Source organism: Papaver somniferum, chromosome 3 (assembly GCF_003573695.1).
Source record: "Papaver somniferum cultivar HN1 chromosome 3, ASM357369v1, whole genome shotgun sequence".
In the NCBI taxonomy this organism is placed as follows: domain Eukaryota; kingdom Viridiplantae; phylum Streptophyta; class Magnoliopsida; order Ranunculales; family Papaveraceae; genus Papaver; species Papaver somniferum.
Window position 1 is genome coordinate 65,624,057 of NC_039360.1, and position 15,986 is coordinate 65,640,042.

Genomic DNA, 15,986 nt, shown 5'->3' on the forward strand with positions numbered 1-15,986 from the left:
GACTCCTTAATTGGACCTTCAGCCCCTGCGGCGCGCTAACAGAAAAACAGTTCGAATTACTCAAGAGTCTAACGGGATCATGTCCTGAAACCAAAATTAAGTCTTACTTCCCATTTTGTTGTTGTTGCTGAAGAATATATGAAACTTATGGTGATGAATCAGTCCAATTCAACTTCAATACTATAAGAGTTGGCTGTATTTGGTGCAGCTGTTTATATTACTGCTCGAAATGAAAATGATATTGAGCAGTGCTTGCGAAACTGGAGAGAAAAAGGTGATGCTTCTGTTCCAGCTGATAGAGAGAAGTTGATGAAGACTAATTCCTCTGCTTTTGGAGACAAACTCAACATCCTTGTAAGTGTTAACTACTTCTTTTGTTGGCCAAGCCGAAAATTTGAATTTACAACTGCGTACTGACAAGGGCTGGGCTAAGTACAGGCGAGTAGTGGGTATTAATTCCACCAAAAATCCCCTACATTTGTCTTGTTTTTAATTCTTTGTTTCTCTCGTTCCGGCTACTAACGTTTACTCCGGATACTATCTACCAAACAGTATATTTGAAATTTGATTATGCTGATTAGTCAATACTTAAATATGCAAACCTCCTCATTGCTGTTAAAAGATTAATTTGTATTCTATTTGAATCAGGAGCTATTAATCAGCTCACAAAGAACTCTGCTTGTGAGTGGGCGAAAGATAAGATTCGGGTCAATAGTGTTGCACCATGGTTTATGAAAACGAATTTCTGTATGGAAAATTGTTGGTTGGTCCCGGGTCCATATAGTTATTTATAGTAGGGTCTAACCGGAATTTTTTTTTATCTGGAGGTCCAAAATTAATTGAAAACATTGAAATGATCATAATACCCTCTACTACCAAACGTGTGCGTGTCTACACTCTTATTATATTGAGTACATATCCGCTGCACTGCTTACAAATTTGAGTACACATAGCTTATATACTTATAAATTCGAGTACATATCTTCTGCACTGTTAACTATCAAAATCAACGGCAAGAAGCTTCACTCTCTTAACTGGTTTTTTGTCCAAGTTTTACAAACCCAATCTTTGAATATTCGACCAATGTTTCCATGTTTATCTCAAGTTCTAAATCAAGCTTTTGCCTTTGCCAGACAGCCCTTGTGCACAGCCTCGAGCCAAGACTAGCAGCTACACAATACTTGGGCAGAACTGTTGCCCTCTTCACTGATTACTCGACTCAAACTCTTGTCGAAAGTCTGGTCGAACCCTTGTACAACCAATGTAACCATGGCTGATAACTGCAAAAGACTTATTTGGATTTGTGAATGCTGGTTGCACAATCCCTTGTCTGCATTTTTAACATCTCCTACATCTGACATACTAAGTTGGTCGCAGCTGATCTTGAAACTGTGAAGAAATGCTCTTTCCGGCCTTTCTACAAACAACCTGTGTGCAGTTTGCTTATATACAGTTCTGAGCTTGATGTTGAATCCTAAGCTCTTTCAATCTCCTTCCCTGCGACAATAATTAAATTACACAAGCATCCACATTTCTAATTCATTCAAAACTCAGAAACATTCATCATCACTTATCATCATAACAGCAGCAACTTGTCTTCTCTTCACTGCCTTCTCTTGGTAGCAAAACGACTTCAAAATCAAACCAAACTCTCCAAAATTGAATACCCAATCTTTATTTCCTTCTCAGCTTCGAGATCACAGTCCTGATCTCCCTTGATCTTCATTCCAATCAATGACAGACAACAACTTTTTCCCAACTGGTTTCTCGGTATTAATCTCTCACTCTGTCGTGTTGTTCTGAGCTTCTGGATCACGCCTTTCCTCCTCAAACACGACCACAAGAACCGTGAATAGATGCTGGTCGACTTTGTTGGACAACGGTGAACTCTTGGCAGCAGCTCTTCGTATTTTGGTTGTAGACTGAGATGAAATGAGCGGAACTGGTCGAGTGTATTAGGACCTAGCTTTGTTGTTGTTGCGTATAAGATTGACCCTTATCACAGCAGGTGGCTACCCCGATTAATAAGTGTGACTGCCTTGGCTTCAAATCCATTAGCACCTAGCGTATCCAAAATGATGAATTATGCCTCTTCTCCTCTTCTTTCATGTAACATGACTCCAAAATGCCTACAAAATAAAACAAACGTAATATACAAAAATACAAGAGAAATAACTAAGAAAAGCATAAAAAATTGACATTCAAAAGATGTATTTAAGGCACTTATCACCCATTACCAGTAAAAACTCTTAAGACGTGTAGGAATTTAGCAAACCATACCAACTAACGAAGAGTAATAATCCTGCAAAATGTTTTCCAATCTATAAATTATGTACTCAATTTCTTGACAGTACATCTGCACTCAATTTATTCGGTCCTTTCTTTTTCGAAGGCAACAAATAACTATTTCTTGACAGTACTTATACACCCAATTTATTTACAGTATACCTACACTCAGTTCATGTTTTACATCTACAAAAATCATCCTTGAATAAACTCAATTCATACTGTATAATCCAAAAAAAATCGTTCTCGAACCGACACATAAACTTCTTAATAAGCCAATTCCATTACCAACCCAAAAAGATCATATAACCAATGGATAATGCTAAGAAACAAAATTCTTCCTTTCACACCATGACAGTGATTGCATTACAAAACACAACTAATTCTATCTAAACCTATGTGTAATGCTAAGAAAGGCAAGTCTTCGTTTCACAACTATCAGTACATATTGGATGCACTCATATTTTCAGTGGACTTTAAACATAATAACACGGATTTAATGTTAAGAAAAATATGTACATGATCCTATCAATGTCCCCATAATGAACAATACTTCACTTAGTCCAACTTGGGTAATTATAGAGTGAGTATACTTAAAAAATTGAAACTAAAATCGTTATGGGTTGTCCAGCGGATAGACGACGGTGCTGGTATACTAAGAGAAAAAGGTATAGCAAGGAGATAAACTGTTTATTAGTTTTGTTTTTTGGTATTCCTCTATGCGAAAGAAGAAACTTAAGCAAGAGTCTTACGTAGTTGTGTTGATAAGGTGTACCAATCTCTGCTTGTAAGAATGACTTTATGCAACCATATCAACTAGCACGTCTTGTTGAGCCCCCTGCTAAGTGACCAACTGAGATGATCAAAAAATGTATAAAAACTCCAAGCGGATTACTTGGTTATGCTTAGTGCAGAATAATAGTTATGGAACAAAAAATCAGCAGCTACTGTAATGTTTTATGAAGTGTAGACTGTGATTTTTACAGAGTGCAACATTTATACACTGATTTCTCGTCAGTGTAGCGTATATAAACTGAATTTTCAGCAGTGCAGCATATACGCACTGCCAAATTATACCAAATGAAGCTGCAAAAACCTTCTACAATACTTATATGGGAATAATACAATACATTCATTATGGACTCCATCAAACTCACTAAAAATGCATGAGAATGCAATACATGCATTACACACTCTCATCAAAACACACTAAAAATGCATGAGAATGTAGTACATACATTATGCACACCCATTAAAACACACTTCATACTAAACAAGATTACATAAACAAGAATATCGAAACACTTACATGTTTGCATTATATCGTCCCAAGAACTTCACCGGAGTTTGATGCTTCAGAGAAAGTACGCAACCATCAGGAAATTTAGGAAATCCCATTATACGCCACGGCCACCACGATCCATTCCTACGCATAACCCGAACTAAACTACCAACAGACAAATCGTTCTTCTTCGACCTATATCCACTAGATGGATTCAAAAACTAAAAATCAATTGCATATCAAAACAAGTAATGAATATAACAAAAGCAAAAAAATTCTTTTTCAGTACGCCATATATGCACTGCTGGATTCTTTTGCAGCACTACATATATAGCATACTGATATAAACAGTACATCATATATGCACTGCTGTATCACACCCAAAATCAACTGAAAATAGAATCAACTATAAAAGAATAATCAGAATAAAAAACTTAAGAGCTACCTACCTGAATTATGTTAGTCTCTAGATCCAAATAAGAATAGAGCATGAATCCAACGACAAAGGCCTGCACCAAATTAAAAGAAAGACATATACCAATGCTGATTCATTAGATTATCAAACTGATACTAATTTTTTTACACAAAGCACACACATATACACAAAATTTAGATGTTACACATTTTATAGACATACAACGACCGTATTATATTCAGTACATCACATATGTACTCCTGATTATGAAATTAAAACAACAAGAAAAAGTATGATTTTAACTGGGAAAAAAAATAATCTACCAAAAACGGAAAATTATCTCAAATTGACAATCCACCCAATCAAAATAATATCAATTACAAAAACAGATTCATAAACAAGAAAAATTCAAAACAAAGAGATGGATTTTACACATCTTAAACATATACAACAATTATAATACCATCAGTACGACATATATGTACTACCGGATCCTGCAACCACGGATCTACAATCAAACATCAACAACTCAGATCTATACAACCAATCTTTAGCTAAAATCACCGAGAAAGGAAATGAGATTACAGATCTAAAAACTAATTGTGAATCGAGTTAGGAATTCAAAGTGAATTTAGTGCTATTAGGGTTTTTGAAACCATAGATTTTTCTGTAAATTCTTATCCAAACTGATAAATCAAGGATTACGACCGAATTAAACAATCAAAATAGATGAAACTTATCTTGTTTGTTGGATTTTATTAATGATTCATTCAATAAAACTCTTCGGTGATGCTTTCAAATGGAGTTTCTTCGATCTTCAACGCAGAGCGGAGTCGTGGAAAGAGAAAATGAAAATAAAAATGAAAATCTCTGTGACTGATTTAGTCTTATCGTTATTATGTATGAAGGGTAATCCAGACATTTATCGAAAATATTTTCCTAGTTTCGCACGTGTACAGGACCAAGTGATAAAAAATTGGGTCCATTTTTCTTCTTTCTTTTAATTATGGCCTCTGGTTATTGGGCTTTAGTGGGTGGACCTGCCACTAACTAAGAACACTATAATAGGATCTATAGGTAATTCCTACTTTCTGTAATGCTAATAAGCTTGGGGATCATTTCGCGTTTTCAGTTTTAATGAAAGCGTATGGTCGTTATTGTGTTTCTGAGGTCATCCCCTATCCAAGTGGTGCGGTTGGGTTGAAATTATTCCCCACCCCAACGTAATTCCTTCCCCCCCTAAATCACGATTCGAGAAAAACTTGTGCACACGGCAGAAGCATTCTGGAAAAGTTTTGCATTTCAGGTCCAGTGGGCACTAATTGTTGTTTCGGCTGGAAAAATTGTACTGGGCCTAGTAAGTAAGTCTCAGGTATTGAGTCGAACTTAAAAAATTGCTCATAACTAAAAATATGATCCAGGCCCAAATAGCTACCATAAAAGGAAGACCGCATCTGAGATCCACTGTACGTTGAAGAGGAGGAAAAAGAAGCAGCGGCAGAAAGATGAAAGAGATGCTGTCAGTCCTTCCGATAGAGATTCAGGTAAATATCTTTCTCAGGTTACCTGTGAATTCCATCTTAAGCTGTAGGCGTGTATGTAAGGTCTGACGTTCATTACTTTGTAGCCATAAATTCATTAAGATGCACCTAGATCATGCTAACCCTAAGCTCATGCTTAAATCTCACTACACACCCAAAAGCAAAAGTGTCTGTTTCGGTCAGTAGATTATGCTTCAATACCATCATCTTTGTCGACATCAAATAACACATGTACATGTAATGGGGATATTCCAAGGGGTTATCTTTTCCAAGATATTCATTATAACTATGTGAAAATGTTGGGTTTCTGAAATGGATTGATTTGCATGTCTTTAGAATTGTCCAGTGAAATGTATATATGTATATGGAACCCATCAATTGGTGAAGATGGAACGCGCAATTGGGGGATATGGAAACTAATCGGGGATATGAATTAATATTCTCACCGAATAGTTCCCGTTAGGGGGTATTTTTTTAAGGATAGAAATACTAGACTACCTTTTAAGTTCTCTTCTCCTTTTCTGTCGGATCCCATTTTGAAAACGATATTTTTTCACTTTGGTGGTATTGTACTAGTGATGAAGACCATGCCGAAAATGATTTTTTTTTACATCGACGGTATTGTATTAGTGATGAAGACCATGCCGGAAGTGATGAAGACCATGCTGGAAAATGGTGTCAGCGTGCTCAACAAATAACTTACAATACCGATACTGTAAGTTGGGAGTACCAATTTTCTGCATTTGATAACATCTATTGGCATTTTGTAAGTTGGGAGTACTTATTTTTTAACCAAATTCCTATTACCTCAAAAAAAAAATTTAACCAAATTCCTATTACCTCAAAAAATTTAATTTTACTCTCACCCAAGTGAAGTGATTATGATTTATATTAATCATTATCAAACTAATCTATTAATTTAGCTAATTATAATTAACCACTAAATATGATTAGTGATGGATAGATTAGGAATTAGCCAAAATACATGGATAGGGGTAACTCTGATTTACTATTTAAATTCCTATTTTGTCCTATTATATCCCCAATTGCGCGTTCCTAAAACACCACACCTGATTTATCTAACTAATACTGTGATCTAAATGATCCAAGTGACGCAAAACCTGCCTCGTAACCTAAAATATGCACTTCTATAACTCAAAAGTTATCATAGTATCCAAGTCCAATCTTGTGATTCAAAATTTGCTAAGTTATCATAGTATCAAGTCCAATCTTGTGATTCAAAATTTGCTAAGTAAAGCAAACTCTTCCTCGTAACCTTAACATATACACTATTATAACTCAAAAATTACGATATTCTTACTTATTATTTGTTTGCAAAATAATTCATACTAATATTAAGCGACCAGTTTACAACTATGTCTTGAGAAAAAGGAATCTAAAAGTTCACAAGAAAAATTTACATAAATTCAATGTAAATTAAGGATATCCGGATTTTCAGGTCCAGTGACAATCTAGGCATTAAATTAAAATGTAAAACATTTCCCCAACCCAGAAATGGAACCTTTCTTGGCTAAACAGTCAATCGAGGAATTGAACTCTCTACAGCAAAACCTAAAATGAATTTGATGGAGAGATCCGTAGATAATCTTCCATCTGGACCAAAAAACCCAAGCCAACTTCCTATTCGTAAAAGTAGGATTTAGTCTGTACTATAACATTGAATCTTTGAGATTGACTGTTTAGCCAAGAAAGGTTTTCAAATGTTTATCGTTATAACAAGATGTCATGATATTTGAAACGAATTTTCACATGATTTCTTCAATTTCAGGTACTTTTAGATCACAGTCGTTAGAACTAAACGTGGAAGTTCAAACATAATCAATGTGACGCTGATCTTCTTCTTTTGCATGCAACTAACTGTAATGCACTTTATTAATACAATTACTTCAATGGCAGAGAAAGGAACCTGGAAAAATAACTCTCCCGGCTCAAAACTTGCAAGCCAGCTGGTTCATTTCTAGGGAGTATCTCAGAAACTGTTGCTTGCACGAAAGTTCATAGCATAGGGCATATGTCGCCAGAAAAACAGGGCATTTGTTCAAAAGTCTGAACATGATTCATGTCTGGAATGTGGATTTCAGTTGAAAACGACAAATTACTTAAACAACTGGTACTGACAAGTATTTACAGAAAAATGCACTCAGTAACAAGGAAGACTTATTAGGTTCAAATGACACCGCTGAGTAACTTCTAAATTCACATCAATAAAGTCTAAAACCACCAGCACAAGATGAAGACGACAATAGATTCACTGAAAACTACAGCACCAGTAGATATGTCAGACTACTTATCATCACATCTTGTGACAAAACTCTATAACTGAAGTAGGAGATGAATCCAAAAAATGTAAGACCTAGCTATCACCATGACATACTATTTAAACGTGTATGTGTATTATTGTCAAAAATCTCATTTGAATGACTAGTACAAGAAGACACCGAGAGTCCAGGTTTAGATGTCACTGATTGTTGTAGCTTCTGTTGCACCAGACTTGTCATGTTGCTGCTGTAATTCTGTTTAGAGATGCAAGTCTCCACCTGACAAGTGTTTGCTGAGTACTGTATGACAAAAGAAACATACAGTAGTTTCATATTTATGAAACCATAGCTGGCGAACATTGTCTAATTTGATTTTCAGGTTATGGAAGGAGCCATACTTGTCTTGTTTACCATCTCTCCCTCAATGATATCAAAATGCTCCTTATGGCAAGTATACCCCATCTGATGAAAAAATTGCACAAGCAACAGTTAGTGACCCATAGCATCACTGATTCAACATTCAAGAAATGAAAAAATATGGTTCCGTAATACTTGACTAAGACTACATATTGTAAATTGTCCTAGATACTGCGGGATTGAGCCAATTTTGGCAACTCATGTAACTAGATGCAGGTAAGGGCGCTCCTAAGCTATTGGTACATTCAAAGGCATGCCGCCAGTCACTAACATGTGATCGCACAGTAGCACAGTTTTGTTATATGGGGAAAAAGCTTACTACTGTACTCGAACTCGAACAATAGAAGGTTCGCATAAAAGTAGTATCAAAACACACATTAATTGATCAAGTTACGAGATGCTTACTGTTTAAGCATATGTGTAAGCAATAGTCAGTGACTCACAGATAGTGCACTGTTCCGTAAAATTTGATTAAGAGTAAACATTGTACACTGTCCTAGATAGTGCGGGCTTGAGCCAATTTTAGCAACTCATGTAACTAGATGCAGGTCTCGGCACTCCTTTGTTGTTGCCCATCGCTTAGGCTAATCCCTATGGACTAGATTGATCTGCTAGATTGGCCAAAAAGTGTTGCAAATCAAGAAAAAGATGTGGGAAGAAAGTTAACACTACTTCTGTCCACTTCTCTCTCCTAACAAGTGCTCGCAGTTCAACTAGCAACGAGATTGAAACGCTGAATAAATCAGTGCTGAAAAAATGACTTTTACGTTGAATGGTTCGGCGCCGAGCGAATATTCTAGGGCATCATTTCACCAGCGCTGAATGGAAACACGCAACATTTCCATCCATCATTTCGCACGCTCAATCACTATCCTCTCACTAGACTCATCTGTAGACCTCTCTCTATGTTCTCAGTCTCTTTCTATCTCTAGTCCTTTTATTAACAAGTATTGTTCGTACTATTTGTTTATTCATTTTCTTATTCATTCTCCCTAGTGGAGCTTTAAGAATTATTTGTTTATTCATACTTTACTTTAAGCTATTACTGTTTAATTCTTTTTTTACTTGCATGTACGGTTGGGAGGGGCAGTGACCAATTGAAATTTGATCCGGTGAAGGAGAATCATGCAGCGCTAAATGGTTTAGCGCGGTCACTTGTTTGACTGGTCAAGCACTGAATGGTTCAGCGACTAGCATGTTAGATTAGCAATATCATAGGATTTAGGAGGTTGCCTTATCTGACGTGGACTGTTAGATTAGAAGACCATAGAACTTAGCCTTAATCTAGGCTCCGGACATTTACACAGTCTTGTTATGGTAAAAAGGTTTACTACTGTACTCAAACTCCAACAATAAAAGGTTCGTGTAAAAGTAATAACAAAATATACTGATGATGGGTTTGGAAGTAGAATTTTAAAGGTGGAATTTGTGGGTCCATGGGATCTGGTAGAATTACGTTTCCCTTTGTATGTTTGGTTGCCCGAATCCTTGGAATCACGTTTCCTACGGGATTCAGTTTTCCAGCAAATCCTCCATATGGAGTCCGACCCCCGCTAAGATTTGCTGGAAAACTTATCTTATGGACCCACTTTTTTTTAACTCTAAATCCCATATATATGCAATTTTAAGATTTGAGGGTAATGTCAAACGGTACAAAGACTTTAATACAAGAAAACTCTATAAATCTTAGGAATTTTAATTGAGTTACCAAACACACAAGGAATTTACATGAATCCCAGAATTTATAATCCCATGGGATTATAAATTCATGTAAACGGTGAATTCTGCAAACAAACCCACCATGAAATCTATCGAAGTTATGAGATGCTTACTTGTTTCTGCAATTCGACGAATTTTTGGTTTTCGGAGATCATATTTACTTCCACATAAAATACCGTACGACGACTGTTCAAACCAATTCATTCCATCAGATCTTAAAACTATAAACAAAAATAATCCTACATAACAAACATAAACGAGTAGATCATAAAACTTACTTCTTCTAAGATCTCTCCTCAATTGCCTTGAGTGACATCTGAATGATGTCTGTGTCGCGGAAACGCAACTCATTTATCCCGCGATGCCTATCGACACTTTTACCTGTAATATATCCAACAATTACAAAAATACAATAATGTTGTTGCTTAAACCCAACTCCTCAAAAGAATCAAGAACCGAGTAAAGTTTGATACATCATCAAGAACTCAAATCAAGATTTATTTACCGGAACTAGCAATTCGATTGCCAGGAGATACTTAAACAAGACAGTACTCAGGGAACATCGTCATGATGGACATATAATCTCCCAGAGTTCCGATCCACAATAACAATAACATAATTAACTTAAAAAAATATTCAAGAAAAGAAGAAATTCTTTCAGTACTATAACCATCGTCATATGGGTTATATCAAGAAGATCACTGCAGCTAGCGCACCTCTCGAATAGTCGTCATTCCTCTATTTCTCTTTCGAAAATGAATTACAGTGCCGTTTTCTATGATCAGAACTCAGAAATATCATGTATCTTTAATTTAGCAACTCCAAATTGAAAATCCTACAGGAATCACACATGATCAGATTATTAGGCAAAGATTTTAACGAGCTGTTTAGCTCCATGAAAAAGTAAATCATTACAAAAATCTATTAGAATTGAAAAAAAAAAGAAACACGGAGAGAGAATATGGTCGATATAAATTGAAGCAGAGCAAGCTGATTTACTTATTCTCCTCCATCGAATTATTGGAGTGATCGTCATCACCGGTCCGGCAGTAGTATCGAACATATGGGAGGGACTTTTCGAGATCATACGCCTTCCAACTCAGTTAACGAAGGGAATAATGTTCTTGTTGCTGTTGCAGAACCTTTGCTTTCTTCTACTTGCTGCTGGTAATAAAACTCCTTACCTAAACACTTGACTGAATTCATTCTTTTCATGCCAAGAATTTGAAGACACGGGAGTTGACCCAGTTTCTCCGGATTAGGGTTAGAATACGGGCATCCAACTCAAAACCAATTGGCAATGAGTGGAGAGGCCCAAAGGATTATAAACTGCAGGATCTTAGAAACCAAGACAATGTGGGACTAATAATCTCAACACTTCCGGTACCATATCAGAATTATTACCAGCCACTTCTTCTTCTTTTTTATATTTCCATTCTAGATACAAATGTTGAATGTGTTGCTTGTCTTTTAACTTTGCCCTCTCGGCCTCTATTTTACCCCCTCTCACATTCTCCAGATTTACAATCTTTAACCGTTGAAGGGAGTTTAGATGTGCTAACTGATGGATAGTAGAAGAACTTGAATTATAACTGCAGGTATCAGCGATGGAGATATCATCTTCTTTTCTCATGACGATGAAAGGTTCTAATACTTCTAAGCGAGTTAGCTTTTCAATACCGCTGGGCATTCTTAAATTATCTGCCCTTCCCCAGTACTCCAGATTTCTCAATTCCACCAAATCCTTGACGTCTTCGGGAAATCGAGAGCCATCTCCAAATCTCACTCTCTCTAATTTACAGATGTTGCGGGCAATTTTTTTATTGAAGTACCAATCAAATCAAGCGACCTTAGTTGTGTCAAAGCTCCAAAGTTATGAGGTAGTACTTTTAATTCATAACACCATTTGAAGTTGAACTTGGTTAAATGATCGAGGAGAGGGATTGAATCTGGTAATGCTGAGATATTTGTATATGAAATATCAAGGGACGGTAGATTGTCGAGATACCCAATATTTCTGGGCAACTCACGAATACCCTTACAACCCTTGATATTCAAAGTCTGCAAATTGGTGAGCATCGTAATAGAGTAAGGTAGAAGGTTGGCGTCTGAAGAAGAAATATCTATATGCCGCAAGTTAATTAAAGAACCAATTCCTTCTTTGAGAATCTTTTGAACATTTCTGGATTTATGAAGGTTGAGAGTTTGCAGATAGTAGAGTTGATGAATAAATTCAGCAGCATGAACATTTTCTTCAAGATTTGAATAACTGAGGTCAAGGTACCTCATGTGTTTAAACTTCAAATTGAAAGATATAGCTTTAGGACCACCATCTAGCCCATGTATTACGCGAAGACATTTGTTATTTAGAGGACTCGGAAAAACAAAACCTGTTTTTTGGAAAAATATTGTTCGCAATTTTGTTGCACTGTTTAATACATCAAATTCTTTATTTGGAATTCCTTCCATGATTAACCGTAGCCTACGAGCTTGAGAAACATCATTTTCTATTGCATTTGTATTCAAAGTCGCAACTTCATGACTGCCGACGACACTTAATGCAAGATCATGTACTAAATCATGCATTTTGAACGTTTCAATGTCGCCTAAGGTGATATCCCTTTTTACATCTTGAAAGAAAGAGCCAGAAAACAAACTAAGGAAGTAGTTATTACCAATATCTTCCAGTGAGTTTCGATATCCTCCATCAGATGGATGAATGAATCCTTCGGCCATCCACAATCGAATCATTGTGTTTCTCTGTTAAATTCCCAATCTTTCGAGTTAGGATATGAGTTTTGGTGAATGACTTCCACACTTAGAACTGTGGAGTCGACTTGTTATTTATATGAAAGTACAATGGTTGTTACAACTGTTCAACCTATTCAAAAGCAACAGATGCTATTTTAATTCTAGCTAAAGAACCGTAAGACTAATCTAAAAGCAGATGCATAATACTCGGTTATTCCTTTATACACAGTCAGCCAGCTGTTTTGATTGAGAGTCTTCAGCAGATGAGACTCTATCCTTAACACCTCCCCTCAAGTTGTACTCAAGTCTACGAATGTGCAACTTGCTACGTAAAAGATGAAATCTCGGTGTTGGTAGACCCTTGGTAAAAATGTCAGCTATTTGATCCCGTGAACTGATGAACTGCACTTTCAAATGATTGCTAGCCACCTTTTCCCTCACAAAATGGTAATCTATCTCAATATGCTTTTTTCTAGCATGAAAAACTGGATTAGATGTAAGGTAAGTCGCGCCCCAAGTTATCACACCACAACACTGGAGTCGAGATAGGAATTCCAAGTTCACGAAGCAAAGACTCAATCCAAATAATCTCAGAGGTGGCAATGGCAATGCCCCGATATTCAGCTTCAGTGCTAGATTTGCTGACCGTCTTCTGTTTTCTTGCACTCCACGATATCAGATTACCACCGAAATAGATACCATAACCACTGGTGGATCTACGGTCATCTAAGCAACCAGCCCAATCAGCATCCGAGTAACCATGCAAAGAAAAGTCTCGTGAAGAATGAATATGAAGGCCATAATCCACAGTGTTCTTTAGATATCTGAGAATACGTTTCACCAGTTCCCAATGTTCAACATAAGGATTGTGCATATACTGACACACCTTATTAACAGCCACATAAATGTTTGGCCTCGTGAGATGAAGGTATTGAAGTGCACCAACGATGCTGCGATATAAGGTACAGTCTGCAAATCTTTCACTACCTGTCTGCCTTAACTTCAAGCTGGAAGACATTGGACTCGACACAGGTTTTACACCATCTAGTTTAGTGCGTTTGAGAAGATCTGTTATATACTTGCGCTGAGTGAGAATTAGACCACCAGTTTGCCTTATAACTTCGATACCAAGAAAGAAATGAAGGTCCCCCATATCTTTTATTGCAAACTCTCTACCTAGGTCTTGAATGAGTTGAGCTACTTGTGAAGAGTCTGACCCTGTGACAATTATGTCATCCACATAAATCAACACATAAGTAACTGAATGTTTGGTTTTGTAGACAAACAAGGATGTGTCTGCAACAGAACCCTTGAAGCCAAGTGTGACTAGATAGTTACTGAGCCGTGAAAACCATGCACGCGGAGCCTGCTTTAACCCATATAATGACTTGTGCAGCTTACACACATGATTTGGATGATTAGCATCTACATACCCTGCCGGTTGATTCATATAGACCTCCTCTTCCAGAGTTCCATGGAGGAAAGCGTTCTCAACATCGAGTTGCTTCAATGGCCAGTTGTTCATGACAGAAATAGACAGAACCAGTCGTATAGTACATGGTTTAATAACTGGACTAAAGGTCTCTCCATAATCAACCCCTTCCTGTTGATTAAATCCTTTCGCCACCAATCGAGCCTTACGTTTATCAATGGTGCCATCAAAGTTTTGTTTTACTCGATAAACCCACTTGCAGCCTACAACATTCATGCCTGGTTGAAATGGAACTATTGACTATGTGTCATTTCTGATGAGAGCATTTATTTGATTATCCATAGCTGCTCGCCATTCAGGAAGTTTGCATGCTTCTGAATAACATGTTGGTTCCATGAAATCTAAATCATTGAGGGGATGCTTAGTCGCAGACAAACACATTTTCTGACCAGGCTTGTTAATTCCAGATTTTGCCCTTGTTTGCATAGGATGAGTAGAGGATACCACATGAGAAGTAGTTACGTCAGAGATATTCTGAAGAGGCACACTTGTGACAAAATCTGCAGAAGAGTTACTCTGAGTGTTCAGTTGTGATGCAGATGTTGCAGGAGAGGCATGGGAAGGTTCCAAACTTGCCATATCATTGCAGATGCTCGGATGCACTTCTGTAGTTGGAGATACCAAATTCGGTTGCGTAGGTAGATCATGTCTACGCCTAAAAGGAGGAGAATATATAAATGAAGTATCTGAAGGCACATTACCTGAACTATGCATTGGTACACACTGTTGCTTTGGACTGAATGGAAACGACTGTTCTTCAAACCTTACATGGTGTGTGATATAAATCCTACCAGTCTCTCTATGTAAGCAGACATAACCATTATGAGAAATACTGTATCCTATAAAGACACATGGGAGTGATCTAGGTTCTAGCTTATTTGAATTATAAGACCTGAGGCAAGGATAAGCAAGAGAACCAAAAACCTTTAAAAACTTGTAATCTGGTTCTTAATGAAAAAGGAGTTCTAGAGGATTTTTGACTTCACTGGATGATTTAGGCAGACGATTAATTAAGTAACAGGCAGTGACAAACGCATCATCCCAAAATGATGAGGGAATATGTGCTTGAAATAGAAGTACTAGGCCAGATTCAGTGACATGGAGAATACGTCTCTCTGCTATTCCATTTTGTGGTGATGTATGAGGACAAGAGAATCGGTGTTGAATACCAGATTCATTTAAATATTTTGTGAACTTCTTATACTCTAAGGCATTGTCAGACTGAAAAGTCTTAATCCTATGATCAGTAAGATTTTCAATTTGTTTTCGAAAATTTATAAAAATGGACAGAGCATCAGAGCGTTGTACTAAAGGAAACACCCAAGTGAAATGAGAATAAACATCCATTAGGAGCATGTAATATCGAAAACCAGACCTGGATAGTTTAGGGGAGACCCAGATATCAGAAACAACTAAAGACAATGGTTTATCATAAGATGTTGAGCTGAGAGAAAAAGGAAGTTTTCTGCTCTTACTAACATGACAAGAGTTGCAGAAATTAAACATTTTATTCGAAACTGGAAGTGAAAACCTATTGCAAATGCTAGACACCGTACGTAGCACCGGATGACCCAGACGTTGATGCCATATCGGCATGGAAGATGCAACATAAGCTTGAGAAGACTCTTGTCTGCGGTTTTGTGTAAGGCCTTCAAGAATGTACAGTCCATTCGTATTCAGTCCGCGCAGAAGCAGCTTTCTCGTTGTCTTGTCCTTTACAAAGAAATGAGATGAGTGAAACTCAAAGAAAACACCATTATTGATGAGTGCCAAATATTGTATATTTTTATCCCTTTTTGTTGGC

General features: G+C 37.0%; 3 long non-coding RNA genes across 5 annotated transcripts; 1 reads left to right on the top strand and 2 right to left on the bottom strand.

Annotated features, from left to right (window-relative positions):
* Nucleotides 1-2,096: 2,096 nt before the first annotated feature.
* LOC113361322 lies at nt 2,097-3,638 on the bottom strand. Its single transcript, XR_003365072.1, has 3 exons — nt 3,596-3,638; nt 3,039-3,139; nt 2,097-2,129 (listed from the first exon to the last, which is right to left on the bottom strand). It is a non-coding gene; the product is annotated as an uncharacterized LOC113361322 (long non-coding RNA).
* Nucleotides 3,639-5,469: 1,831 nt separating this feature from the next.
* Nucleotides 5,470-7,978, top strand: LOC113361324. 2 transcript variants are annotated; one of them, XR_003365076.1, is made up of 3 exons: nt 5,470-5,527; nt 6,101-6,239; nt 7,314-7,978. It is a non-coding gene; the product is annotated as an uncharacterized LOC113361324 (long non-coding RNA). The 2 variants fall into 2 exon arrangements; XR_003365075.1 differs by having other exon boundaries at nt 7,442-7,978.
* A 121-nt stretch (nt 7,979-8,099) lies between these two features.
* LOC113361323 lies at nt 8,100-11,110 on the bottom strand. 2 transcript variants are annotated; one of them, XR_003365074.1, is made up of 5 exons: nt 10,939-11,110; nt 10,656-10,774; nt 10,218-10,320; nt 10,053-10,125; nt 8,100-8,265 (listed from the first exon to the last, which is right to left on the bottom strand). It is a non-coding gene; the product is annotated as an uncharacterized LOC113361323 (long non-coding RNA). The 2 variants fall into 2 exon arrangements; XR_003365073.1 differs by having other exon boundaries at nt 10,445-10,774.
* Between the last annotated feature and the right edge of the window lie 4,876 nt (nt 11,111-15,986).